Consider the following 27,500-nt stretch of genomic DNA (forward strand, 5'->3'; position numbering starts at 1 on the left):
TCAACTCTGTTGTTCTGTTATTATGTGTGCGTTACACATTTTCTCACAGAAAATCCATCTAAAAAGGCATTTTTCTTTTTGAGAGCTTCACCGCTCTGTTTCCGCTCATAGATTATTCCTCTCTTTTTATTTCACCACCTTTTAAACATTTAGTCACAAAACCCTCTGGAGTATCATAGTCTTAAAATGGAAATGGATCTCACTCCCTCTCTCCTGTCTCCCTCACTCCCTCTATCCCTCACTCCCTCTCTCTCCCTCTCTCCTGTCTCTCCCTTTCCTCTCCTCTCTCCCTCTCTCCTGTCTCTCCCTTTCCTCTCCTCTCTCCCTCTCTCCTGTCTCTCCCTCTCTCTCCCTTTCCTCTCCCCTGTCTCTCCCTCTCTCCTGTCTCTCCCTCTCTCCCTCTCTCCCTCTCTCCTGTCTCTCCCTCTCTCCCTCTCTCCTGTCTCTCCCTCTCCTCTCCCTCTCTCCTGTCTCTCCCTCTCTCGTCTCTCCCTCTCTCCTGTCTCTCCCTCTCTCCTGTCTCTCCTGTCTCTCCCTCTCTCCCTCTCTCCTGTCTCTCCCTTTCCTCTCCTCTCTCCCTCTATCCCTCTCTCCCTCTCTCCTGTCTCTCCCTCTCTCCCTCTCTCCTGTCTCTCCCTCTCTCCTGTCTCTCCCTCTCTCCTGTCTCTCCCTCTCTCCCTCTCTGCTGTCTCTCCTGTCTCTCCCTCTCTCCCTCTCTCCTGTCTCTCCCCCTCTCCTGTCTCTCCCTCTCTCCTGTCTCTCCCTCTCTCCTGTCTCTCCCCCTCTCCTGTCTCTCCTGTCTCTCCCTCTCTCCCTTTCCTCTCCCTCTCTCCTGTCTCTCCCTCTCTCCTCTGTCTCTCCCTCACTCCCTCTATCCATCTCTCCTGTCTCTCCCTCTCTCCCTTTCCTCTCTCCTGTCTCTCCCTCTCTCCTGTCTCTCCCTTTCCTCTCCTCTCTCCTGTCTCTCCCTTTCCTCTCCTCTCTCCCTCTATCCCTCTCTCCCTCACTCCCTCTATCCATCTCTCCTGTCTCTCCCTCTCTCCCTTTCCTCTCCCTCTCTCCTGTCTCTCCCTCTCTCCTGTCTCTCCCTTTCCTCTCCTCTCTCCCTCTATCCCTCACTCCCTCTATCCCTCTCTCCTGTCTCTCCCTCTCTCCCTTTCCTCTCCCTCTCCCCTGTCTCTCCCTCTCTCCTGTCTCTCCCTTTCCTCTCCCTCTCTCCTGTCTCTCCCTCTCTCCTGTCTCTCCCTTTCCTCTACCTCTCTCCTGTCTCTCCCTTTCCTCTCCTCTCTCCCTCTATCCCTCTCTCCCTCACTCCCTCTATCCATCTCTCCTGTCTCTCCCTCTCTCCCTTTCCTCTCCCTCTCTCCTGTCTCTCCCTTTCCTCTCCCTCTCTCCTGTCTCTCCCTTTCCTCTCCTCTCTCCCTCTATCCCTCTCTCCCTCTATCCATCTCTCCTGTCTCTCCCTCTTTCCTGTCTCTCCCTTTCCTCTCCTCTCTCCCTCTATCCCTCTCTCCCTAACTCCCTCTATCCATCTCTCCTGTCTCTCCCTCTCTCATGTCTCTCCCTTTCCTCTCCATCTCTCCCTTTCCTCTCCCTCTCTCCTGTCTCTCCCTCTCTCCTGTCTCTCCCTTTCCTCTCCCTCTCTCCTGTCTCTCCCTCTCATGTCTCTCCCTTTCCTCTCCCTCTCTCCTGTCTCTCTTCTCTCCCTTTCCTCTCCCTCTCTCCGTCTCTCCCTCTCTCCTGTCTCTCCCTTTCCTCTCCCTCTCTCCTGTCTCTCTTCTCTCCCTTTCCTCTCCCTCTCTCTGTCTCTCCCTCTCTCCTCTCTCCCTCTCTCCTGTCTCTCCCTTTCCTCTCCCTCTCCCTCTCTCCCTCTCTCCTGTCTCTCTTCTCTCCCTTTCCTCTCCCTCTCTCCTGTCTCTCCTCTCTCCCTCTCCCTCTCCCTCTTTCCTCTCCCTCTCCCTCTCTCTCCTCTCTCCCTCCCTTTCCTCTCCTCTCTTAAGTATCACTTGAGAGTAAATCCTGGTTAAGCATGTCCTGTCAAGACAGTCAAAGCCTTCCCGAGTGCCGCTGTGGTCTAAGACACTGCATCACAGTACTAGAGGCGTCACTACAGATCCGGGTTTGATTCCAGGCTCTGTCATAGCCGGCCGCGACCGCGAGAGACGGCGCACAATTAGCCCAGCGTCGTCCGGGTTCGGAGAGGATTTGGCCTGCTGGGATGTCCTTGTCCCATTGCGCTCTAGCGACTCCTTGTGGCAGGCTGGGCGCATGACTGTGGTCGCCAACTTCACTGTGTTTCCTCCGACACATTGGTGCGGCTGGCTTCCAGGTCAGGTGAGCAGTGTGTCAAGATGCAGTGCGGCTTGGCGGGGTCGTGATTCAGAGGACCCGTGGCTTTCCACCTTCGAGTAACTACCAATTGGATATCACGAAACTGGGGGAAAACATTTATAAACCAAAATAAATATATATATATAGAGGAATAAAAACTCTAAACAAACTTTTTTTTTAAACATAATAATAAATAAATAAATAACATTTTAAATAAGGAACAAATTGAGTCTAAGCCGCTGCCTCTAGATCACCAGTACTACATGGGTTCAAATCCCCTGCTCTAGCACATTCTCTCTCCTCTAGATCACCAGTACTACATGGGTTAAACCCCCTGCTCTAGCACATTCTCTTTCCTCTAGATCACCAGTACTATATGGGTTCAATTCCCCTGCTCTAGCACATTCTCTCTCCTCTAGATCACCAGTACTACATGGGTTCAATTCCCCTGCTCTAGCACATTCTCTCTCCTCTAGATCACCAGTACTACATGGGTTAAACCCCCTGCTCTAGCACATTCTCTCTCCTCTAGATCACCAGTACTATATGGGTTCAATTCCCCTGCTCTAGCACATTCTCTCTCCTCTAGATCACCAGTACTATATGGGTTCAATTCCCCTGCTCTAGCACATTCTCGCTCCTCTAGATCACCAGTAGTACATGGGTTAAATTCCCCTGCTCGAGCACATTCTCTCTCCTCTAGATCACCAGTACTATATGGGTTCAATTCCCCTGCTCTAGCACATTCTCTCTCCTCTAGATCACCAGTACTACATGGGTTAAACCCCCTGCTCTAGCACGTTATCTCTCCTCTAGATCACCAGTACTACATGGGTTAAACCCCCTGCTCTAGCGCATTCTCTCTCCTCTAGATCACCAGTACTACATGGGTTAAACCCCCTGCTCTAGCACGTTCTCTCTCCTCTAGATCACCAGTACTACATGGGTTAAACCCCCTGCTCTAGCACATTCTCTCTCCTCTAGATCACCAGTACTACATGGGTTAAACCCCCTGCTCTAGCACGTTCTCTCTCTCCTCCTTCCTTTCCTACTATCCTATGGGAGGGACTTCCCTGCTCTAGCACGTTCTCTCTCTCCTCCTTCCTTTCCTACTATCCTATGGGAGGGACTTCCCTGCACTACTTGGGAAAAAAGAGAAACACACAGACTTCTGGTTTGATCACTGGAAGTAGTGCCTGGTGTAACCACACCTTACTGAGTGGGGCTGATCCCGAGTGGCACAGAGGTGTAAGGCACTGCATCTCAGTGCTAGAGGCGTCACTACAGACCCTGGTTCGATTCCAGGCTGTATCACAACCTGCCATGATTGAGAGTACCATAGGGCGGTGCACAATTGGCCCAGTGCCGTGCGTTTCCGTAGCTACCTGCTAAAACTATGGTTCATTCACTAAAACACAGTACTGATAACACTAGAGGCCAGGCACTAAGACACAGTACTGTTAACACTAGAGGCCAGGCATTAATACACAGTACTGATAACACTAGAGGCCAGGCACTAAGACACAGTACTGATAACACTAGAGGCCAGGCACTAAGACACAGTACTGATAACACTAGAGGCCAGGCACTAAGACACAGTACTGATAACACTAGAGGCCAGGCATTAATACACAGTACTGATAACACTAGAGGACAGACACTAAGACACAGTCCTGCTAACACTATAGGCCAGGCACTAAGACACAGTACTGTTAACACTAGAGGCCAGGCACTAAGACACAGTACTGTTAACACTAGAGGCCAGGCACTAAGACACAGTACTGATAACACTAGAGGCCAGGCATTAATACACAGTACTGATAACACTAGAGGCCAGACACTAAGACACAGTACTGATAACACTAGAGGCCAGGCACTAAGACACAGTACTGTTAACACTAGAGGCCAGGCACTAAGACACAGTACTGTTAACACTAGAGGCCAGGCACTAAGACACAGTACTGATAACACTAGAGGCCAGACACTAAGACACAGTCCTGCTAACACTATAGGCCAGGCACTAAGACACAGTACTGTTAACACTAGAGGCCAGGCACTAAGACACAGTACTGATAACACTAGAGGCCAGGCATTAATACACAGTACTGATAACACTAGAGGCCAGACACTAAGACACAGTCCTGCTAACACTAGAGGCCAGACACTAAGACACAGTCCTGCTAACACTAGAGGCCAGGCACTAAGACACAGTCCTGCTAACACTAGAGGCCAGGCACTAAGACACAGTCCTGCTAACACTAGAGGCCAGACACTAAGACACAGTCCTGCTAACACTAGAGGCCAGACACTAAGACACAGTACTGCTAACACTATAGGCCAGGCACTAAGACACAGTACTGATAACACTAGAGACCAGGCACTAAGACACAGTACTGATAACACTAGAGGCCAGACACTAAGACACAGTCCTGCTAACACTATAGGCCAGGCACTAAGACACAGTACTGATAACACTAGAGGCCAGACACTAAGACACAGTCCTGCTAACACTAGAGGCCAGACACTAAGACACAGTCCTGCTAACACTATAGGCCAGGCACTAAGACACAGTACTGATAACACTAGAGGCCAGACACTAAGACACAGTCCTGCTAACACTAGAGGCCAGACACTAAGACACAGTCCTGCTAACACTATAGGCCAGGCACTAAGACACAGTACTGATAACACTAGAGGCCAGACACTAAGACACAGTCCTGCTAACACTAGAGGCCAGACACTAAGACACAGTCCTGCTAACACTAGAGGCCAGACACTAAGACACAGTCCTGCTAACACTATAGGCCAGACACTAAGACACAGTCCTGCTAACACTAGAGGCCAGGCACTAAGACACAGTCCTGCTAACACTAGAGGCCAGACACTAAGACACAGTCCTGCTAACACTAGAGGCCAGACACTAAGACACAGTCCTGCTAACACTATAGGCCAGACACTAAGACACAGTCCTGCTAACACTAGAGGCCAGGCACTAAGACACAGTCCTGCTAACACTAGAGGCCAGACACTAAGACACAGTCCTGCTAACACTAGAGGCCAGACACTAAGACACAGTCCTGCTAACACTATAGGCCAGACACTAAGACACAGTCCTGCTAACACTAGAGGCCAGGCACTAAGACACAGTCCTGCTAACACTATAGGCCAGACACTAAGACACAGTCCTGCTAACACTAGAGGCCAGGCACTAAGACACAGTACTGATAACACTAGAGGCCAGGCACTAAGACACAGTCCTGCTAACACTAGAGGCCAGGCACTAAGACACAGTCCTGCTAACACTATAGGCCAGGCACTAAGACACAGTCCTGCTAACACTAGAGGCCAGACACTAAGACACAGTCCTGCTAACACTAGAGGCCAGGCACTAAGACACAGTCCTGCTAACACTAGAGGCCAGACACTAAGACACAGTACTGATAACACTAGAGGCCAGGCACTAAGACACAGTCCTGCTAACACTAGAGGCCAGGCACTAAGACACAGTCCTGCTAACACTATAGGCCAGACACTAAGACACAGTCCTGCTAACACTATAGGCCAGACACTAAGACACAGTCCTGCTAACACTAGAGGCCAGGCACTAAGACACAGTCCTGCTAACACTAGAGGCCAGACACTAAGACACAGTCCTGCTAACACTAGAGGCCAGACACTAAGACACAGTCCTGCTAACACTATAGGCCAGACACTAAGACACAGTCCTGCTAACACTAGAGGCCAGGCACTAAGACACAGTCCTGCTAACACTAGAGGCCAGACACTAAGACACAGTCCTGCTAACACTAGAGGCCAGGCACTAAGACACAGTACTGATAACACTAGAGGCCAGGCACTAAGACACAGTCCTGCTAACACTAGAGGCCAGGCACTAAGACACAGTCCTGCTAACACTATAGGCCAGGCACTAAGACACAGTCCTGCTAACACTAGAGGCCAGACACTAAGACACAGTCCTGCTAACACTAGAGGCCAGGCACTAAGACACAGTCCTGCTAACACTAGAGGCCAGACACTAAGACACAGTACTGATAACACTAGAGGCCAGGCACTAAGACACAGTCCTGCTAACACTAGAGGCCAGACACTAAGACACAGTACTGATAACACTAGAGGCCAGGCACTAAGACACAGTCCTGCTAACACTAGAGGCCAGGCACTTGTCCACTTGTTAATTGTTTGTAGTTTTGCTGCAACCGATTTGACATTCAGTGACAATTTATATTCTCGTCTCTTCTATTCTCGGAGTTCAGTATGATGATCCTGATGGGATGTTTTTGTCCCACCCTCAGGATTCACCCCAGCCTCCTCCACCCCGGCAATCTCCCACACGGCAGAGCCAGCCGGGGTCAAGGCCAAGGTCAGGGACACGGACACGGTCACGGGCTAGGACACGGGAGCGGCTCGATCTCTGCATCGTCGTCTGTGAGCAGCATACATCAGGCCAAGCCGTCGCTACGCAGGATCAAAGGTCGTATCCACAGGAGCAAGAGCCTGGACAGCATTGACCTGCTGGACTCCAATGTAAGTGAAGACACTAAAACGACAGACCTTTTCCCATTACTTCAAGCACCTAAGTAATAACATGGTCATTTAGCAGATGATTTTTATTCAAACAGACAGAACTGGTAACATTACCAGTTTCAATATGACACCACATCAGTGGGGAGGACGGGCTCGTGGTATTGGCTGGAACGGAACAAATGGAATGGCATCGAACACCTGGAGACAATGGAAACCATGGAAACCATGTGTTTGATGTATTTGATACCATTCCACTCATTCCGCTCCAGCCAATACCACGAGCCCGTCCTCCCCAATTAGGGTGCCACCAACCTCCTTTGCACCACATGCCATGCACATGTTTACGTGAGCTAGCTACATAGCCCTAGCTAGTAATAACTTACAGTACAGTGAGTCAGTGCATTTATGTCTTGTATATGGACTTATGTACATGTTTATATGAGCTAGCTCCATGTTGCGCCTAAGTAATGATAAGTTCATTTCCAGAGTGATTTAGTGAACTGTCAGCATTGGTAGTGACACAATCAGTGCATTGGAATCACAGTCACTCTGCCTCACTGAGACGCTGGAATCACAGTCACTCTGCCTCACTGAGACATTGAAACCACAGTCACTCTGCCTCACTGAGACATTGGAACCAGTCACTCTGCCTCACTGAGACATCGGAACCTCAGTCACTCTGCCTCACTGAGACATTGGAACCACAGTCACTCTGCCTCACTGAGACATCGGAACCACAGTCACTCTGCCTCAGTGAGACATTGGAACCTCAGTCACTCTGCCTCACTGAGACATTGGAACCACAGTCACTCTGCCTCACTGAGACATCGGAATCACAGTCACTCTGCCTCACTGAGACATTGGAACCACAGTCACTCTGCCTCACTGAGACATTGGAACCTCAGTCACTCTGCCTCACTGAGACATTGGAACCACAGTCACTCTGCCTCACTGAGACATTGGAACCACAGTCACTCTGCCTCACTGAGACATTGGAACCACAGTCACTCTGCCTCACTGAGACATTGGAACCACAGTCACTCTGCCTCACTGAGACATTGGAACCACAGTCACTCTGCCTCACTGAGACATTGGAACCACAGTCACTCTGCCTCACTGAGACATTGGAACCACAGTCACTCTGCCTCACTGAGACATTGGAACCACAGTCACTCTGCCTCACTGAGACATTGGAACCTCAGTCACTCTGCCTCACTGAGACATTGGAACCACAGTCACTCTGCCTCACTGAGACATTGGAACCACAGTCACTCTGCCTCACTGAGACATTGGAACCACAGTCACTCTGCCTCACTGAGACATTGGAACCACAGTCACTCTGCCTCACTGAGACATCGGAACCACAGTCACTCTGCCTCACTGAGACATTGGAACCACAGTCACTCTGCCTCACTGAGACATTGGAACCACAGTCACTCTGCCTCACTGAGACATTGGAACCACAGTCACTCTGCCTCACTGAGACATTGGAACCACAGTCACTCTGCCTCACTGAGACATTGGAACCTCAGCCAGGTTCAGGTTCATGGCTATACTTGGTTCAGAGCCAGGCTGAGAAGATGAAGGCTGGTTGGTCTGAGTAGCCAGCTAGTGTTCAGTTGTAATATCCATCTCTGAATTTGTTTTGATTTATTTGATCATTAAAAGTACATGGAAGTTCTCTGGCAGGAGACAGTGGTGACATAACAACTATGAAGGATAATTAAACAGTAAGGCCCGAGGTGGTGTGGTATATGGCCAATATACCACGACTAAGGGCTGTTTAAGCATGACGCAACGCGGAGTGCCTGGACACAGCCCTATATTAGCCATATATCACAAACCCTCGAGGTGCCTTATTGCTATTATTAAACTAGTTACCAACGTAATTAGAGCATTAAAAAGTAATGTTAATGAATTAATGTTGTACCTGTGGTATACGGTCTGATATATCATGGCTGTCAGCCAAACATAATTCAGGTCTCAAACCACACAGTTTATAATACACAATAAAACTCTAAAGGCTTATATGCATTACAGTCCTGCTGCTGTCCGTCCGCCTGTCTGTCCTCACAGAGAGGAGAGACAGAGTGACTTACCACAAACTCGTTATGTCTTCATGAGCTGTCTGTCACGTTCGTCTGAATGAATGGACCGAGGAGCAGCGTACTTAGAGTTCCACATATTTAATAAATATGAAACTCACCAAAAACAATACAGACGAAAACTAAACGCGACGTTCTGGCTCTGCTCACAGGCAGCTACACAAAAACAAGATCCCACAAACAACAGGTGGGAAAAGGCTGCCTAAATATGATCCCCAATCAGAGACAACAATAGACAACTGCCTCTGATTGGGAACCACACCAGTCACACATAGAAATGCTAAAAACTAGAGTACCCACCCTAGTCACACCCTGACCTAATCAAAATAGAGAATAAAATGGATCTCATTGTCAATTTCTCTCACACACACACACACACACACACACACACACACACACACACACACACACACACACACACACACACACACACACACACACACACACACACACACACACACACACACACACACACACACACACACACACACACACACACACACACACACACGATATGTGCACGCTCGCACAAACACACACACCTCAGTTTCAGGTTCGAAGAGCCAGAGAGGTCACTGTCACATCACTGTGTCTCTCTCTCTAGAGACTAAGAACACAGCTGATGGCCTCTGGCCTCTCACACTGTATATCCTCCAACTGCTCTTAAATACAAGTAAAACTAAATGCATGCTCTTCAACCGGTCGCTACCTGCACCTGCCCGCCCGCCCAGCATCACTACTCTGGACGGTTCTGACTTAGAATATGTGGACAACTACAAATACCTAGGTGTCTGGTTAGACTGTAAACTCTCCTTCCAGACTCACATCAAACATCTCCAATCCAAAGTTAAATCTAGAATTGGATTCCTATTTCGCAACAAAGCATCCGTCACTCATCCTGCCAAACATACCCTCGTAAAACGGACCATCCTACTGATCCTTGACTTTGGCGATGTAATTTACAAAATAGCTCCCAATACCCTACTCAATAAATTGGATGCAGTCTATCACAGTGCCATCCGTTTTGTCACCAAGGCCCCATATACTACCCACCACTGCGACCTGTACTCTCTCGTTGGCTGGCCCTCGCTTCATACTCATCGCCAAACCCACTGGCTCCAGGTTACCTACAAGACCCTCCTAGGTAAAGTCCCACCTTATCTCAGCTCACTGGTCACCATAGCAGTACCCACCTGTAGCACGCGCTCCAGCAGGTATATCTCTCTGGTCACCCCCAAAACCAATTCTTCCTTTGGCCGCCTCTCCTTACAGTTCTCTGCTGCCAATGACTGGAACGAACTACACAAATCTCTGAAACTGGAAACACTTATCTCCCTCACTAGCTTTAAGCACCAGCTGTCAGAACACCTCACAGATTACTGCACATGTACATAGCCCACCTATAATTTAGCCCAAACAACTACCTCTTCCCCTACTGTATTTATTTATTTATTTTGCTCCTTTGCACCCCATTATTTTTATTTCTACTTTGCACATTCTTCCACTGCAAATCTACCATTCCAGTGTTTTACTTGCTATATTGTATTTACTTCGCGACCATGGCCTTTTTTTGCCTTTACCTCCCTTATCTCACCTCATTTGCTCACATCGTATATAGACTTGTTTCTACTGTATTATTGACTGTATGTTTGTTTTACTCCATGTGTAACTCTGTGTTGTTGTTTGTGTCAAACTGTTTTGCTTTATCTTGGCCAGGTCGCAATTGTAAATGAGAACTTGTTCTCAACTTGCCTACCTGGTTAAATAAAGGTGAAATAAAAAATAAAAGTACAGTGTGTGTGTGTGTGTGTGTGTGTGTGTGTGTGTGTGTGTGTGTGTGTGTGTGTGTGTGTGTGTGTGTGTGTGTGTGTGTGTGTGTGTGTGTGTGTGTGTGTGTGTGTGTGTGTGTGTGTGTGTGTGTGTGTGTACATTGCACAAGAGAGAGGGAAAGGGAAACTTGCTGACTAGCTCAAACCCAAATGCAGCTTATGGAAGTAACAGTCCGCCTTACAGTGAGTGATGAGGGGCTGCAGCTGTGGAGAGGAGAGGAGAGGAGAGGAGAGGAGAGGAGAGGAGAGGAGAGGAGGAGAGGAGAGGAGAGGAGAGGAGAGGAGAGGAGAGGAGAGGAGAGGAGAGGAGAGATCTACCTATCAGTGAGTGATGAGGGGCTACAGCTGTGGAGAGGAGAGAGGAGAGGAGAGAGGAGAGGAAAGATCTACCTATCAGTGAGTGATGAGGGGCTACAGCTGTGGAGAGGAGAGAGGAGAGAGGAGAGGAAAGATCTACCTATCAGTGAGTGATGAGGGGCTACAGCTGTGGAGAGGAGAGGAGAGAGGAGAGAAAGATCTACCTATCAGTGAGTGATGAGGGGCTACAGCTGTGGAGAGGAGAGAGGAAAGATCTACCTATCAGTGAGTGATGAGGGGCTGCAGCTGTGGAGAGGAGAGAGGAGAGGAGAGGAGAGGAGAGGAGAGGAGAGGAGAGGAGAGGAGAGGAGAGGAGAGGAGAGGAGAGGAGAGGAGAGGAGAGGAGAGGAGAGGAGAGGAGAGGAGAGGAGAGGAGAGGAGAGGAGAGGAGAGGAGAGGAGAGGAGAGGAGAGGAGAGGAGAGGAGAGGAGAGGAAAGATCTACCTATCAGTGATGAGGGGCATGCAGGACTCAGGAGGAACCGGAGCTGCTTCAATAATGTTTTATTCATTTCTGGTTTATTCGGATAGGAACAGATCAAAACACTGAGTAAAAAAATAATAATTTGATTCCTTGTACTACATCAACACACTACAACATCAGAGATGGCCTCTGCTACTAAGGTGCAGGGGGCATATTTGATTGGTTGTGACATGTAACGTTATCACCATTAGTTTAATGACATCATCCCACTACTAAAAGCTCCTTCACACAGAGCTGGAGGACCAAACTGCTGATGCGGAGATCTGGGACGGATTCATTGTGCGTTTTATACTAAAGCAAAATCGAATTTGATCTTGCATTAGGTTTTGATTGAAGAACAATCACTATAAATGGAGGTCAGTCACCGAAAAGTTGCTAGATTGAATCGTCGAGCTGACAAGGTAAAAATCTGTCATTCTGCCCCTGAACAAGGCAGTTAACCCACTGTTCCTAGGCCGTCATTGTAAATAAGAATTTGTTCTTTACTGACTTGCCTAGTTAAATAAAAATAAAAATGCATTGTGGCATGTCTAACCATTCGTTTTTATAGCACTAAATCCCCAGTCAGAGGGATATACAGCCAAGAAAGATCAACTAACTTGCCTTTAAATAGGCATGGTCTAACTGACTCAACAACCCAAAAATACATGATCTGAGTTGAACTTTCTTATGCTGCGTTTAGATGGTACGAGGTAGAAGGTAGACGGCAAAAAAAACGGATGTCGTTGTTTTCAACGAGAGCACGATGGTAAATACGGTTGAGTCTGGCTGTGGACAGACTGCGCTTGCCGACCAGTGTTAAAACTTTTGCAGTCAGCCGTCGCGGATGTAGATTTCCGATGTTTGTTTACTGTAATCACCAGGGCAACGCATACAGTCGTTTTGGTTTGCTTTTGCCGTCTTTCAGCTAAGCGGACTGGTATGATGCGCAACCCTCAGGCCTGTTTACTCCTGTACTGGGGTCTCTTGGTTTCATAGTGTTGTTTATACTCATAAACGGGTTTATACTCATAAACAACCTCCATGCTTCATAGCATTTGGTTCATTTCTGGATTATTTGGATAGGGACAGATAGATGCATTGAATAAACAAATAGGAATCTGTCTCGTTGTACCACAGTGTCTAATGTATTCAGATTTTCAACACCTGTCCTCTTGCAGTATCATTTTGAGTATTTCAGTTATGTTTTGGAAGTGAATGTATAATTTGTCGGGGCATAAATATGTATTAATTCAGGACCATTAATACAATTATAGTGCTCCTTGCAGGATATTGCAGTTATTACTCCATAATAGGGAGGATTTCTGTTTTCATGTTTGATGGTCCATCCCATTGACGTCATGGCCAGGGGGCGGAGCCATGGCTGTGGGCCCACTCTCACTGTCACTGTGTTGGCAAGATGACCACTTGTTCACAGAAAGCTTGAATCTGATGTTTGTGCTAAGGCTGCAGAAAGCACAACAGAGATAGAGGGAGAAGGACTATAAAACCATACCTGGAAAAGAAAGAAGAAGACGAGAAGAGAGGTTGCTTAGCCTCTTTGTAGACCGTCATTGTAAATAAGAATTTGTTCTTAACTGACTTGCCCAGTTAAATCCTCCACCCCTGCTGTACTAAGGACAACCACAATGTCAGGGACAGAATGTGTGCATCCCAAATGGCACCCTATTCCCTATATAGTGCACTACTTTTGACCAGTATAAGGCACTATGTAGGGAATAGGGTACGAATTTCAGACTGCAGACAATGTCATTGTAAGTTGACATAACTAGCCAGGGACTTATCCATCTCATATTTCTATCTTACAGTATTATGCAGCAGTGAATGTACAGTATAATGAATTCATTTAGTTGGGATAAGAACTGAGCTTCCTTTTAATGAATAAATGTACTGCTGCTGGCACACACACACACACACACACACACACACACACACACACACACACACACACACACACACACACACACACACACACACACACACACACACACACACACACACACACACACACACACACACACACACACCCCTTAGGCTTTCTTTGTGTACATTAGACTTCTTCACTGAGACAATAGAGACATATGAGTCATCTTTCCTGCTGTTCAGAGGAGTTTTAAACCCCCACAGAACCTCCCTTGCGTCCACAATGCGCCCCCCTCCCAGCTATTTCCTTATGGGCCCTGGTCTAAAATAGCGTACTGGATAGGTAGGGTACAGGGTTCCTTTTGGGACGCATGGTCCATTTCTTGCAGTGATATCCTGGAGGGGTTCTACAACAATGAGAATTTCCATCTAAGGGCCTTGGTTATATATGTGAGAACTAAGAAGATGTGGGAAGGTGGAGGGTGGGGGTGGGAGGGGTTTATGCAGTATTTTTCTTGCCCCAATCAGCTAGTTCAGAGAATATTTTAAGGAAGGAATGTTTTCTGCAGAGAGGTTAGAGTATATCCCAGGCTCTATATAGTGCACTACTTTTGACCAGGACTTGGCACCCTATTCCCTAGTGCACTACTTTTGACCAGATACATGGCACCCTATTCCCTAGTGCACTACTTTTGACCAGGACTTGGCACCCTATTCCCTAGTGCTTTAATTTCGACCAGATGCATGGCACCCTATTCCCTAGTGCACTACTTTTGACCAGATGCATGGCACCCTATTCCCTAGTGCACTACATTTGACCAGATGCATGGCACCCTATTCCCTAGTGCACTACTTTTGACCAGATACATGGCACCCTATTCCCTAGTGCACTACTTTTGACCAGGACTTGGCACCCTATTCCCTAGTGCACTACTTTTGACCAGATGCATGGCACCCTATTCCCTAGTGCACTACTTTTGACCAGATACATGGCACTCTATTCCCTAGTGCACTACTTTTGACCAGATACATGGCACCCTATTCCCTAGTGCACTACTTTTGACCAGATCTTGGCACCCTATGCCCTAGTGCACTACTTTTGACCAGGAGGGAACCCCCATTTCTCTATAGCTAATCATAGGGAAGTAGTTTGGGGGGTGGGGGGTGTTGTCTATAGTGGTCCAGTAATACAGAACTAGTAAAGGACCAGTGCTCTACTTTTATCACTTATTTGTAACTAAATGTATTAGAGTGTTTACCAGCATTTGTAACTTGCTTGATATATGTCTACAAGTTTCAAGACGATACTTTTTGCAAATGCAACTTACTTCTATGTGAAAACTGAAATGGTCTGTTCATTAATTTTCCATTCATTTTAGTAAACACTCTTAACAAGAGCAGTAATGAGTGTGTACATTTTCGTACTGGTCCCCCACGGGAATCGAAACCACAACCCTGGTGTTGCACACACGCCATGCTCTACCAACTGAGCCACATCGTCACAAACCACTTGATGTCTCCATGTACTCAATTACTGTATTGTACATTGTTTTATCGTCATGGTGATGAAAAGTCTACAGGTAGAAACCAAGGTGACCAGCCTATGTACAATACACTAATGTACATTTAAATTAAGTGGTTTGAAAGGATGGTAAATTAATACTGCACAAAAAAATGGCTGTTTTCCTATGTTATTTGATCAAGAAAAATATTTAATTTGATGTGGATGTTTGATGACAGAGTTTTGTTATTTCTAGATTCCATTAGAATGACATCACAGAGAGAGAAAAAATGTATAGCAAAAAAATAACTTTTATTAACATTTCTTTTTTTAAATTCAGATTTTTCAGGGGGCGTTGCATCACCCTCAACAACCCTACTTTCCGTGGCTATGAATATAATGCACTTCTTTAGGCCAGAACTGCCATTGCGGACACAGACAAACTAAGAGGGCCCTACTGGTATATGATATACCATCTTTAAAACCAGATTATCTGATGTACGGGATGCACTTTTAAAGCCAGATTATCGGATGTACGGGATGCACTTTTAAAGCCAGATTATCTGATGTACCAGAGGCAGTTTTAAAACCAGATTATCTGATGTACCAGAGGCAGTTTTAATCTCAGATTATCTGATGTACCGGATGCACTTTTAAAGCCAGATTATCTGATGTACTAAATGCAGTTTTAATCTCAGATTATCTGATGTACGGGATGCACTTTTAAAGCCAGATTATCTGATGTACACATTTAAAGCCAGATTATCTGATGTACTAAATGCAGTTTTAATCTCAGATTATCTGATGTACCGGATGCACTTTTAAAGCCAGATTATCTGATGTACTAAATGCAGTTTTAATCTCAGATTATCTGATGTACCGGATGCACTTTTAAAGCCAGATTATCTGATGTACTAAATGCAGTTTTAATCTCAGATTATTTGATGTACCGGATGCACTTTTAAAGCCAGATTATCTGATGTACTAAATGCAGTTTTAAAACCAGATTATCTGATGTACTAAATGCAGTTTTAATCTCAGATTATCTGATGTACCAGAGGCAGTTTTAATCTCAGATTATCTGATGTACCGGATGCACTTTTAAAACCAGATAAAAGCACTAATCAAAATAATCACTCTTTAAAGGTTTTTAATCATGATCACTCAAAACCTAATATACTAATAAAATAATCACTCTTTAAAGGTGCATGATCACTCAACCTAATATATATATATATATATATATATATATATATATATATATATATATATATATATATATATATATATATATATATATATATATATATACACACACACACATCTGCTTTCCCCCTCTCCTTGTGTTTATATGCACACATACACACCTAAAATCCCCTTTGTGGCTGCAGTAGAGGCTACTTTGAACAGAGCTTCCCAAAGCCCCCCCGACCCAGTACCTAAAAAAAAAATAGCGTAAGCATTTTTCCTCTGCTCAGTCCTCTGAATGTGCTGCAGCTGCATTTATGGAGGAGAGTGGAGGAGCAACTGCAGCTGAATGAGCCAATCTGCATATTAGGGTTTGTTGTAAGGAGATGGTTCCTATGTGAAGGAGGAGGAGGAGAAAGAGAAGGAGTAGGCATGGAGAAGGAGAGTGTGGGAGAGGGTTTATGCTGTGTGATTACAGCAGAGTGGGAGGTTTTGTGTGGAGTGAGGGGAGGACAGGAGGACAGGTGTGTGTGTGTGTGTGTGTGTGTGTGTGTGTGTGTGTGTGTGTGTGTGTGTGTGTGTGTGTGTGTGTGTGTGTGTGTGTGTGTGTGTGTGTGTGTGTGTGTGTGTGTGTGTGTGTGTATGTGTGTGTGTGTCACGTGTGTGCCTGCCTGGGGTGTAGTGTGTGTGAGACCCCACTGCCTCTGTGGAAAACAGCAGATGTTAGGAGCAGTGACTCAGGAGCAGGGTCTTTGGAGAAGGGTGTGTGTGTGTGTGTGTGTGTGTGTGTGTATATATATGTGTGTGTGCGCATTTGTGTGTGTATGAATATCCATACAGATGAGACCCACGGCACATCACTGCATGTACTCTGACTAGAGTGAAATAAATAAAATGAATATCTTCTATGTCTCTCGTATTTAAAATAATTTTGGTTGGTATGTGTTATCTACCGTAGGTATTCACTTTGAATTACCTAATTAATATTATAACAAAGAAACCTATAGGGGGGTGGGGCCTGGATGATGAATATTCATGATCGTACTGTACACTCATAATTATTAATGTGATGCATTGAATTGAATATTAATGATCGTACTGTTCACTCACAATTAATAACGTGATGCATTGAGTATTTATTGATGATCGTACTGTTCACTCATAATTATTAATGTGATGCATTGAATTGAATATTGATGATCGTACTGTTCACTCATAATTATTCATGTGATGCATTGAGTTGAATATTGATGATCGTACTGTAAACTCATAATTATTAATGTGATGCATTGAATTGAATATTGATGATCGTACTGTTCACTCATAATTATTAATGTGATCTATTGAATTGAATATTGATGATCGTACTGTTCACTCATAATTATTAATGTGATGCATTGAATTGATTATTGATGATCGTACTGTAAACTCATAATTATTAACAATTGAATATACTATTCTTTGCTCTCTCCCCTATAAATCTGAATGACTCCTATTGACTTTTCCTTCATTATTTATGACAGAGGGAGAGATCATGGACATTAAGCACAATCGGTAGACATAGGATTAGTCACAATAATAAACCACTAAACTAATCAAATCAAATGTTATTTGTCACATACACATGGTTAGCAGATGTTAATACGAGTGTAGCGAAATGCTTGTGCTTCTAGTTCTGACAATGCAGTAATATCCATTGAGTAATCTAACCTAACAATTTCACAATTACCTTATACACATCAGTTTAAAGGAATGAATAAGAATATGTACATAAACAAATATGAATGAGTGATGGTACAGAGCGGCATAGGCAAGATGCAGTGGATTGTATAGAGTACAGTATATACATATGAGATGAGTAATGTAGGGTATGTAAACATTATATTAAGTTGCATTGTTTAAAGTGATTAGTGATACATTTATTACATTCTTTTTTCCATTTCCATTTCCATTTCCATTTAAGTCATTTAGCAGACGCTCTTATCCAGAGCGACTTACAAATTGGTGCATTCACCTTATGACATCCAGTGGAACAGTCACTTTACAATAGTGCATCTAAAACTTAAGGGGGGGTGAGAGGGATTACTTATCCTATCCTAGGTATTCCTTAAAGAGGTGGGGTTTCAGGTGTCTCCGGAAGGTGGTGATTGACTCCGCTGTCCTGGCGTCGTGAGGGAGTTTGTTCCACCATTGGGGGGCCAGGGCAGCGAACAGTTTTGACTGGGCTGAGCGGGAGCTGTACTTCCTCAGTGGTAGGGAGGCGAGCAGGTCAGAGGTGGATGAACGCAGTGCCCTTGTTTGGGTGTAGGGCCTGATCAGAGCCTGGAGGTACTGAGGTGCCGTTCCCCTCACAGCTCCGTAGGCAAGCACCATGGTCTTGTAGCGGATGCGAGCTTCAACTGGAAGCCAGTGGAGAGAACGGAGGAGCGGGGTGACGTGAGAGAACTTGGGAAGGTTGAACACCAGACTGCGGCGTTCTGGATGAGTTGAAGGGGTTTAATGGCACAGGCAGGGAGCCCAGCCAACAGCGAGTTGCAGTAATCCAGACGGGAGATGACAAGTGCCTGGATTAGGACCTGCGCCGCTTCCTGTGTGAGGCAGGGTCGTACTCTGCGGATGTTGTAGAGCATGAACCTACAGGAACGGGCCACCGCCTTGATGTTGGTTGAGAACGACAGGGTGTTGTCCAGGATCACGCCAAGGTTCTTGGCGCTCTGGGAGGAGGACACAATGGAGTTGTCAACCGTGATGGCGAGATCATGGAACGGGCAGTCCTTCCCCGGGAGGAAGAGCAGCTCCGTCTTGCCGAGGTTCAGCTTGAGGTGGTGATCCGTCATCCACACTGATATGTCTGCCAGACATGCAGAGATGCGATTCGCCACCTGGTCATCAGAAGGGGGAAAGGAGAAGATTAATTGTGTGTCGTCTGCATAGCAATGATAAGAGAGACCATGTGAGGTTATGACAGAGCCAAGTGACTTGGTGTATAGCGAGAATAGGAGAGGGCCAAGAACAGAGCCCTGGGGGACACCAGTGGTGAGAGCGCGTGGTGAGGAGACAGATTCTCGCCACGCCACCTGGTAGGAGCGACCTGTCAGGTAGGACGCAATCCAAGCGTGGGCCGCGCCGGAGATGCCCAACTCGGAGAGGGTGGAGAGGAGGATCTGATGGTTCACAGTATCGAAGGCAGCCGATAGATCTAGAAGGATGAGAGCAGAGGAGAGAGAGTTAGCTTTAGCAGTGCGGAGCGCCTCCGTGATACAGAGGAGAGCAGTCTCAGTTGAATGACTAGTCTTGAAACCTGACTGATTTGGATCAAGAAGGTCATTCAGAGAGAGATAGCGGGAGAGCTGGCCAAGGACGGCACGTTCAAGAGTTTTGGAGAGAAAAGAAAGAAGGGATACTGGTCTGTAATTGTTGACATCGGAGGGATCGAGTGTAGGTTTTTTCAGAAGGGGTGCAACTCTCGCTCTCTTGAAGACGGAAGGGACGTAGCCAGCGGTCAGGGATGAGTTGATGAGCGAGGTGAGGTAAGGGAGAAGGTCTCCGGAGATGGTCTGGAGAAGAGAGGAGGGGATAGGGTCAAGCGGGCATTAGTGGCCATTATTAAAGTGGCTGGAGTTGAGTCAGTATGTAGGCAGCAGCCACTCAATGTTAGTGGTGGCTGTTTAACGGTCTGATGGCCTTGAGATAGAAGCTGTTTTTCATTCTCTCTGTCCCTGCTTTGATGCACCTGTACTGACCTCGCCTTCTGGATGATAGCAGGGTGAACAGGCAGTGGCTCGGGTGGTTGTTGTCCTTGATGATCTTTTTGGCCTTCCTGTGACATCAGGTGGTGTAGGTGTCCTAGAGGGCAGGTAGTTTGCCCCCGGTGATGCGTTGTGCAGACATCACTACCCTCTGGAGAGCCTTACGGTTATGGGCGGAGCAGTTGCCGTACCAGGCGGTGATACAGCCCGACAGGATGCTCTCGATTGTGCATCTGTAAAAGTTTGTGAGTGTTTTTGGTGACAAGCCAAATTTCTTCAGCCTCCTGAGGTTGAAGAGGCACTGCTGCGCCTTCTTCACGATGCTGTCTGTGTGGGTGGACCATTTCAGTTTGTCCGTGATGTGTACGCCGAGGAACTTAAAACTTGCTACTCTCTCTACTACTGTCCCGTCGATGTGGATAGGGGGGTGCTCCCTCTGCTGTTTCCTGAAGTCCACAATCATCTCCTTTGTTTGGTTGACATTGAGTGTGAGGTTATTTTCCTGATACCACATTCCAAGGGCCCTCACCTCCTCCCTGTAGGCCGTCTCGTCATTGTTGGTAATCAAGCCTACCACTGTAGTGTCGTCTGCAAACTTGATGATTGAGTTGGAGGCGTGCATGGCCACGCAGTCGTGGGTGAACAGGGAGTACAGGAGAGGGCTGAGAACGCACCCTTGTGGGGCCCCAGTGTTGAGGATCAGTGGGGTGGAGATGTTGTTGCCAACCCTCACCACCTGGGGGGCGGCCCGTCAGGAAGTCCAGGACCCAGTTGCACACGGTCTGGGACGAGACCCAATAAAACAAGGATTGTTTCCATTCTCTATCAATCTAATACCATGTTTTTACAATTAGAGTACATGGCTGTGTTGTGTAACCAATGGCTGTGTTGTGTAACCAATGGCTGTGTTGTGTAACCAATGGCTGTGTTGTGTAACCAATGGCTGTGTTGTGTAACCAATGGCTGTGCTGCCTAACCAATGGCTGTGCTGCCTAGCCAATGGCTGTGCTGCCAAACCAATGGCTGTGCTGTGTAACCAATGGCTGTGTTGTGTAACCAATGGCTGTGCTGCCTAACCAATGGCTGTGTTGTGTAACCAATGGCTGTGCTGCCTAACCAATGGCTGTGTTGTGTAACCAATGGCTGTTGCTGCCTAGCCAATGGCTGTGCTGCCAAACCAATGGCTGTGCTGCGTAACCAATGGCTGTGTTGTGTAACCAATGGCTGTGCTGCCTAACCAATGGCTGTGCTGCGTAACCAATGGCTGTGTTGTGTAACCAATGGCTGTGCTGCCTAACCAATGGCTGTGTTGTGTAACCAATGGCTGTGCTGCGTAACCAATGGCTGCTTATAAATGTTTAACTTAAGGGAGGGCCATCCATTTTCATTGCAGAGAGGTCTGATTTTCTTCAGGTATCCCTCATTATAAAATAACGCACAGATATTCGTTCGACTCTGTTGTTGTTTGTGAAGGTTGATTGTAATAAAGGAAGGTTAAGATACCGGACCAATCTAATAGTATATTCACAATTCGAGAGTATACACTTCAGTTAGAGTTTGAACGATGCTGTGTTTTATAAGAGAGGATGACATGTTGAATGTACTGGCTTATTGTTGTTTGTGATGGTTGAGTTGGGGCCTGGTGAAGGACGATGGCTTCAACCCTGGTGGTGCTTCATACCAGGAGCCTAAGAATCGTAACAAAGACGGTGGCTGTAGAAGGAGACGTGATGAAGGCCAAGCCTCTGTGCCAAATTCAACCTTATTCCCTATATAATAGTGCACGACACTATGGGCCGACAAGTCAGCTCTGTATTTTCTTGGTTGTAAGGAGAGCCAGACAATTCAGCGCCTAACAGAATATGACTGAGGAGTGATGGTGAGTTTCAGTCGGACACTGAATGTTTTTTTAGGGGAGAGGGGGGCAGAAGAAGTAGTCAGTTTCAAGTTCCTTGACCCACTTCCTTGACCCACTTCCTTGACCCACTTCCTTAAACCCACTTCCTTGACCCACTTCCTTGAACCCATTTCCTTGACCCACTTCCTGGACCCACTTCCTGGACCCACTTCCTTGACCCACTTCCTTGGACCCACTTCCTTGCACTTCCCTGTGGTCATACCCCTTTGATATTTTTCCACAGATCTGTTAGGTGTTGAAAATATGTGGGAATCTACACTGCTTATACCTCTTCTGCAAACACAGAAGGACAGCTATGGCCAAGGGGGAAGGACTGTGGAGTGCATTGCAACTGGCTGCAATACATCATCCACCATGGCTGTATTCCAAATTGTATCCTATTCCCATAATGCACTGCCATACGGGCCCTGGTCAAGTAGTGCACTATACAGAGAATAAGGTACCATTTGGGACACATCTCATTAGGCTTGGACAGTGTAAGCCCACTAAGGGGTTTGGTTGGGGCTCTCCCGGATACATGGAGAAAGACTATCAGCTCTAGCAGCAGCCAGAATCTGCTGAAGGCCATAACAATGGGGATTATCACACAGTGATTAAATTCAATTAAAATTAAATATCGGGGGGGGGGGCAGTAAAAAATATTGAGTTTCCATTTCGATGGACAATAATGTTGTATTCTATTATACATTATCTTAGTCTAAGAATTACCGTTACATTATGTACTGACTTAATTTAACTTGAATACTTCATTAAGTCTATCCATTTGTAACTGAAGGGAATCATGTCTGGTATATTACATGTGTTTTACCTCGTCTTCTATTGGTTTCATTTGTCACCCTTAGCTGGAGATTTATCATTGAAACATGTCCGTTATTACTTAATTAATCAATTAAAGTCCTCTAAATGATTAATGATTACATGAAATAAAAACAAAGACACATTGAGCTGTAGCCTCATTTATCATAATGTTATGTTTTTAGATCATCTGCTGTAGAACACAGAATGTATGATAGAATGAGAATCAAGACGTTGTAGAATACAGAATGTATGATAGAATGATAATCAATACGCTGTAGAATACAGAATGTATGATAGAATGAGAATCAATACGCTGTAGAATACAGAATGTATGATAGAATGAGAATCAATACGCTGTAGAATACAGAATGCATGATAGAATGAGAATCAATACGCTGTAGTCACTAAGGAATGAGGAACCGTGCCCTGCAAATGACAAAATGCAATGAAACACAGAAATGTTCAGATCAGATGTACAGAAGTGCCAATAGACTAGCAGTACTGGCTTCATTATAGCGGAATTCTCCTTTAAGAGGATATTTATATGTCCGTGTTGGTGTAGATAACTGTGTTAATGAATGTCTTTGTGTACGTAATTGTGTGTGTTAGTCTACATAAGGGTGTGTGTGTGTGTGTGTGTGTGTGTGCGTGCGTGCGTGCGTGCGTGCGTGCGTGTGTGTGTGTGTGTGTGTGTGTGTGTAGTCTACATAAGGGTGTGTGTGTGTGTGTGTGTGTGTGTGTGTGTGTGTGTGTGTGTGTGTGTGTGTGTGTGTGTGTGTGTGTGTGTGTGTGTGTGTGTGTGTGTGTGTGTGTGTGTGTGTGTACATGTTTCACTCTACTGGTCCCCACAAGAATAGTAAAGAACAAAACATTTGACCAACTGGGGACATTTTGTTGGTCCCCACAAGGTCAAATGCTGTTTCTAGGGGGTTTGGGGCTGAGGTTGGGATTAGTGTTAGTTTGTTTTAGGGTTAGGAGCTAGTGTTAGGTTTAAGGTTTAGGGTACGGGTTAGGGTAAATATAATTTTCAATGGGACTGAATTGTGTGTTCCCACAAGGTTAGTTGTACAATACCGTGTGTGTGTGTGTGTGTGTGTGTGTGTGTGTGTGTGTGTGTGTGTGTGTGTGTGTGTGTGTGTGTGTGTGTGTGTGTGTGTGTGTGTGTGTGTGTGTGTGTGTGTGTGTGTGTGTGTAGTGGCAGCAGAAGACCATCAGGGTCAGTATGGAGAATATAATGTCCTCAAACATCCTGCAGAGGGCAGAGTTTTCCTACTTAAACACACAACAGCAAACCAAGGAAATGATTATCCATGCCTGCACATCTGATGCAAGAGGATACAGAAGGCCTGCACTGCAGTTTCCATACACTATTACCTGGTGTTATGTAAGACAAGAATATCTTCTATGTGGTTGCACGTCCAGAATAATCTCTCTACTGAAAGGAAGAGCATAGAAAGCCTATCCAACCAACGGTGCACAAACTGGTTGAATCAACGTTTTGTATCCATGTCATTTCAATTAAATTGAAGTTGAACCAACGCAGAATAGATGTTGAATTTACGTCTGTCCCCGGTGTGAAGGGCTCTGGTCAAAAGTAGTGCACTACATAGGGAATAGGGCTCTGTAGGGCTCTGGTCTAAAGTAGTGCACTATATAGGGAATAGGGCTCTGGTCAAAAGTAGTGCACTACATAGGGACTAGGGTGCCAATTGGGACCATCAACAATGTCATAAAGAAAGTGCTGCTCTTGCCAGAATGGGGGGTGGAGAAAAAAGGAGATGAAACCTAATTTGCCTGTCAAATTCTGTCTATCTACCTGAGTGGTTAATCAGCCAGCCAATCCTGTGCTCCGCCTTCACTCACTCACTCAGTCTTACTGTCTAGGTAGCTCAATTGGTAGTTGTGGGGGGAACCAGTTCTGGTTCCAAGAGAGTCTGCTACAGGGGCTCTGGAACCAGACTCACTACTGTAAAAAAGTATGAAAAAGTGTCTGCACTCACTACTGTAAGTGGCTCTGGACAAGAGAGTCTCTGCAAGAGAGTAAATGACTCACTACTGTAAGTGACTCTGGACTCTGCTAAATGACTCACTACTGTAAGTGGCTCTGGACAAGAGAGTCTGCTAAATGACTCACTACTGTAAGTGACTCTGGATAAGAGAGTCTGCTAAATGACTCACTACTGTAAGTGGCTCTGGACAAGAGAGTCTGCTAAATGACTCACTACTGTAAGTGACTCTGGATAAGAGAGTCTGCTAAATGACTCACTACTGTAAGTGGCTCTGGACAAGAGAGTCTGCTAAATGACTCACTACTGTAAGTGGCTCTGGATAAGAGAGTCTGCTAAATGACTCACTACTGTAAGTGGCTCTGGATAAGAGAGTCTGACTCACTACTGTAAGTGACTCTGGATAAGAGAGTCTGCTAAATGACTCACTAAATGACTCACTCACTACTGTAAGTGGCTCTGGATAAGAGTGGACTCACTACTGTAAGTGGCTCTGGATAAGAGAGTCTGCTAAATGACTCACTACTGTAAGTGGCTCTGGATAAGAGAGTCTGCTAAATGACTCACTACTGTAAGTGGCTCTGGATGAGAGAGTGAAATGACTCACTACTGTAAGTGGCTTGGATAAGAGAGTCTGCTAAATGACACTACTGTAAAAAAAATGACAACAAAAAAATATCAATGTAATTTTTTAAAAGGTGCCAGCATAAATAGGCTCGGTTTGCTCCTAGCAGAACTCGGCGAAGTCAGTCACTTCCAACCTTTTTTGGGTACCGTACCACCAACTGAATTTTGCTCTGCCTGGAGTAACCCTGAAGTACCCCCTCATGTTCATTTTACCAGTAGGCCTATGGTCTCCTGAGTCTTCTCAAGTACACCCTGTGGATAGACTAGGTACCCCCAGGGGTACTAGTACCTCTGGTTGGGAACCACTGGGCTGGTGAAGAGAACGTCTGTGCTTGAATACTCCCTAAAGACCTTCCCTCAAAAAAACGAGAAGAAGAAAGAAAAACAGGCAATGTGACTGTTTGTCCCTATTGAGATGCCGTAACAACATAGCCAGCATCCATTTCTTCAAAATAGTCAGAATTCATCCAAGAAATCTATATTATATTTAACTTTTTGCGGAGGAGATTTTAGTTGCACAATTTTTACAACTAACTAAAGATGGTTGGTGCAGTATTTCCCAAGTTAAATTTTTATATTTTTTTTTGCATGAAAACTAGTCGTCTCTCTTGATTGACAACAAAAGTTCATTGAATAATCCGGTCCATAGTTCCCACTCCTACTAGGAGTAGTACTGTTGACCAATCACCGACAAAAAGGGGCGTAAGACTTCGGCTACCAAACTTCAACTTGCCTCAAGAAAAAAATTATTGTGTGAAAGAAACCCTTCCAAATACCAGAGAAAAGGTCACAAAGGGGCATCCTAATACTGTTTCAGACTGGGAATCATGCTACAGGCTTTACTCACTCACTGGCAGACACACACTCCTACGCAAACACACTTCCCAAATTGCACTTTTCTAGGAATGTTGAATGGACCCAACCATTACTGTTACATTATTATCGTTGTGGTTGATAGCTAGTTGTACTGTGAAACATTTGATACCGGAAATAAATACAGTAGGTATCAAAATAATTGATTAACCAGTAGAATGGAGAAGAGCCCCCCCTCCTCCTCACCTCCACAGTCCAATGGGATCACGTGATCCTCTCACCGCCAGCAGCCCCTCTACCCTAATTGGTCTTATGATTATAGTCAGTAATAATCAAATCAAATCAAATCAAATCAAATCAAATCCTCTCCTCTCCTTTCTCCCCTCTCATCCTCTCCTTTCTCCCCTCTCCTCTCCTCCCTCCTCCTCTCCTCCTCTCCTTTCTCCCCTCCTCTCCTTTCTCCCCTCTCCTCCTTTCTCCCCTCTCCTCTCCTTTCTCCCCTCATTTCTGAGAGCTCCCATCAAAAGACACTCAACCCCCCCCCCCCCAGCCAGGAACATACCCCTGCCATCTAAACAGCCTTAAAATTCACCTGCCTGGACTCTAATGGGAGAGGGAAGAGTGTGAGATATAATGGAGTAAATAAGAGTGAGGAGGAGGGGGGTTAAAGACATAAGAGTTACATACTTTGAATAATGAAGAGCCTAACTGTCAGACTACTACTTCACAGTGGATACTGTGAGACTACTACTTCACAGTGGATACTGTGAGACTACTACTTCACTAGTGGAGACTACTGTGAGACTACTACTTCACAGTGGAGACTACTGTGAGACTACTACTTCACAGTGGAGACTACTGTGAGACTACTACTTTGAGACTACTACAGTGGAGACTACTGTGAGACTACTACTTCACAGTGGAGACTACTTTGAGACTACTACTTCACAGTGGAGACTACTGTGAGACTACTACTTCACAGTGGAGACTACTGTGAGACTACTACCTCACAGTGGAGACTTGGCTCTCATGCTCACGGTGACCTTTGTTAACCGTTTTGGTAGGTTGACGTGGCAACGGTTACCGAAATTCAGAGCCCCCAGAGTGTGAATCAATACACACACACACACAAAACACACACACACCCTTCAGAGCCTGTAGAGCCCATTAATACGGTTAATTAATCCTCCGTCACCCTTCCATCCCAGCTGACAGTCTCTCTCCATCCCAACTGACACCCTTTTCCTTTTATAGTGCACTACTTTGGACCACAACCTTATAAAAAGTAGTGCACTACATAGCCCACAATGCTCTGGTGAAAAAATAGTGTAAGTTCAATATGTAAGAAACAGGGTGTCAGTTGGGAATGCAACTCTCTGTTTGTGTC

General features: G+C 45.8%; 1 pseudogene; it reads left to right on the forward strand.

Annotated features, from left to right (window-relative positions):
• The window catches only part of LOC124037497, a 213,724-nt pseudogene that overhangs the window by 51,105 nt on the left and 135,119 nt on the right, over positions 1-27,500 (forward strand).

This window comes from Oncorhynchus gorbuscha, linkage group LG06, assembly GCF_021184085.1.
Source record: "Oncorhynchus gorbuscha isolate QuinsamMale2020 ecotype Even-year linkage group LG06, OgorEven_v1.0, whole genome shotgun sequence".
Taxonomy (NCBI): Eukaryota; Metazoa; Chordata; class Actinopteri; order Salmoniformes; family Salmonidae; genus Oncorhynchus; species Oncorhynchus gorbuscha.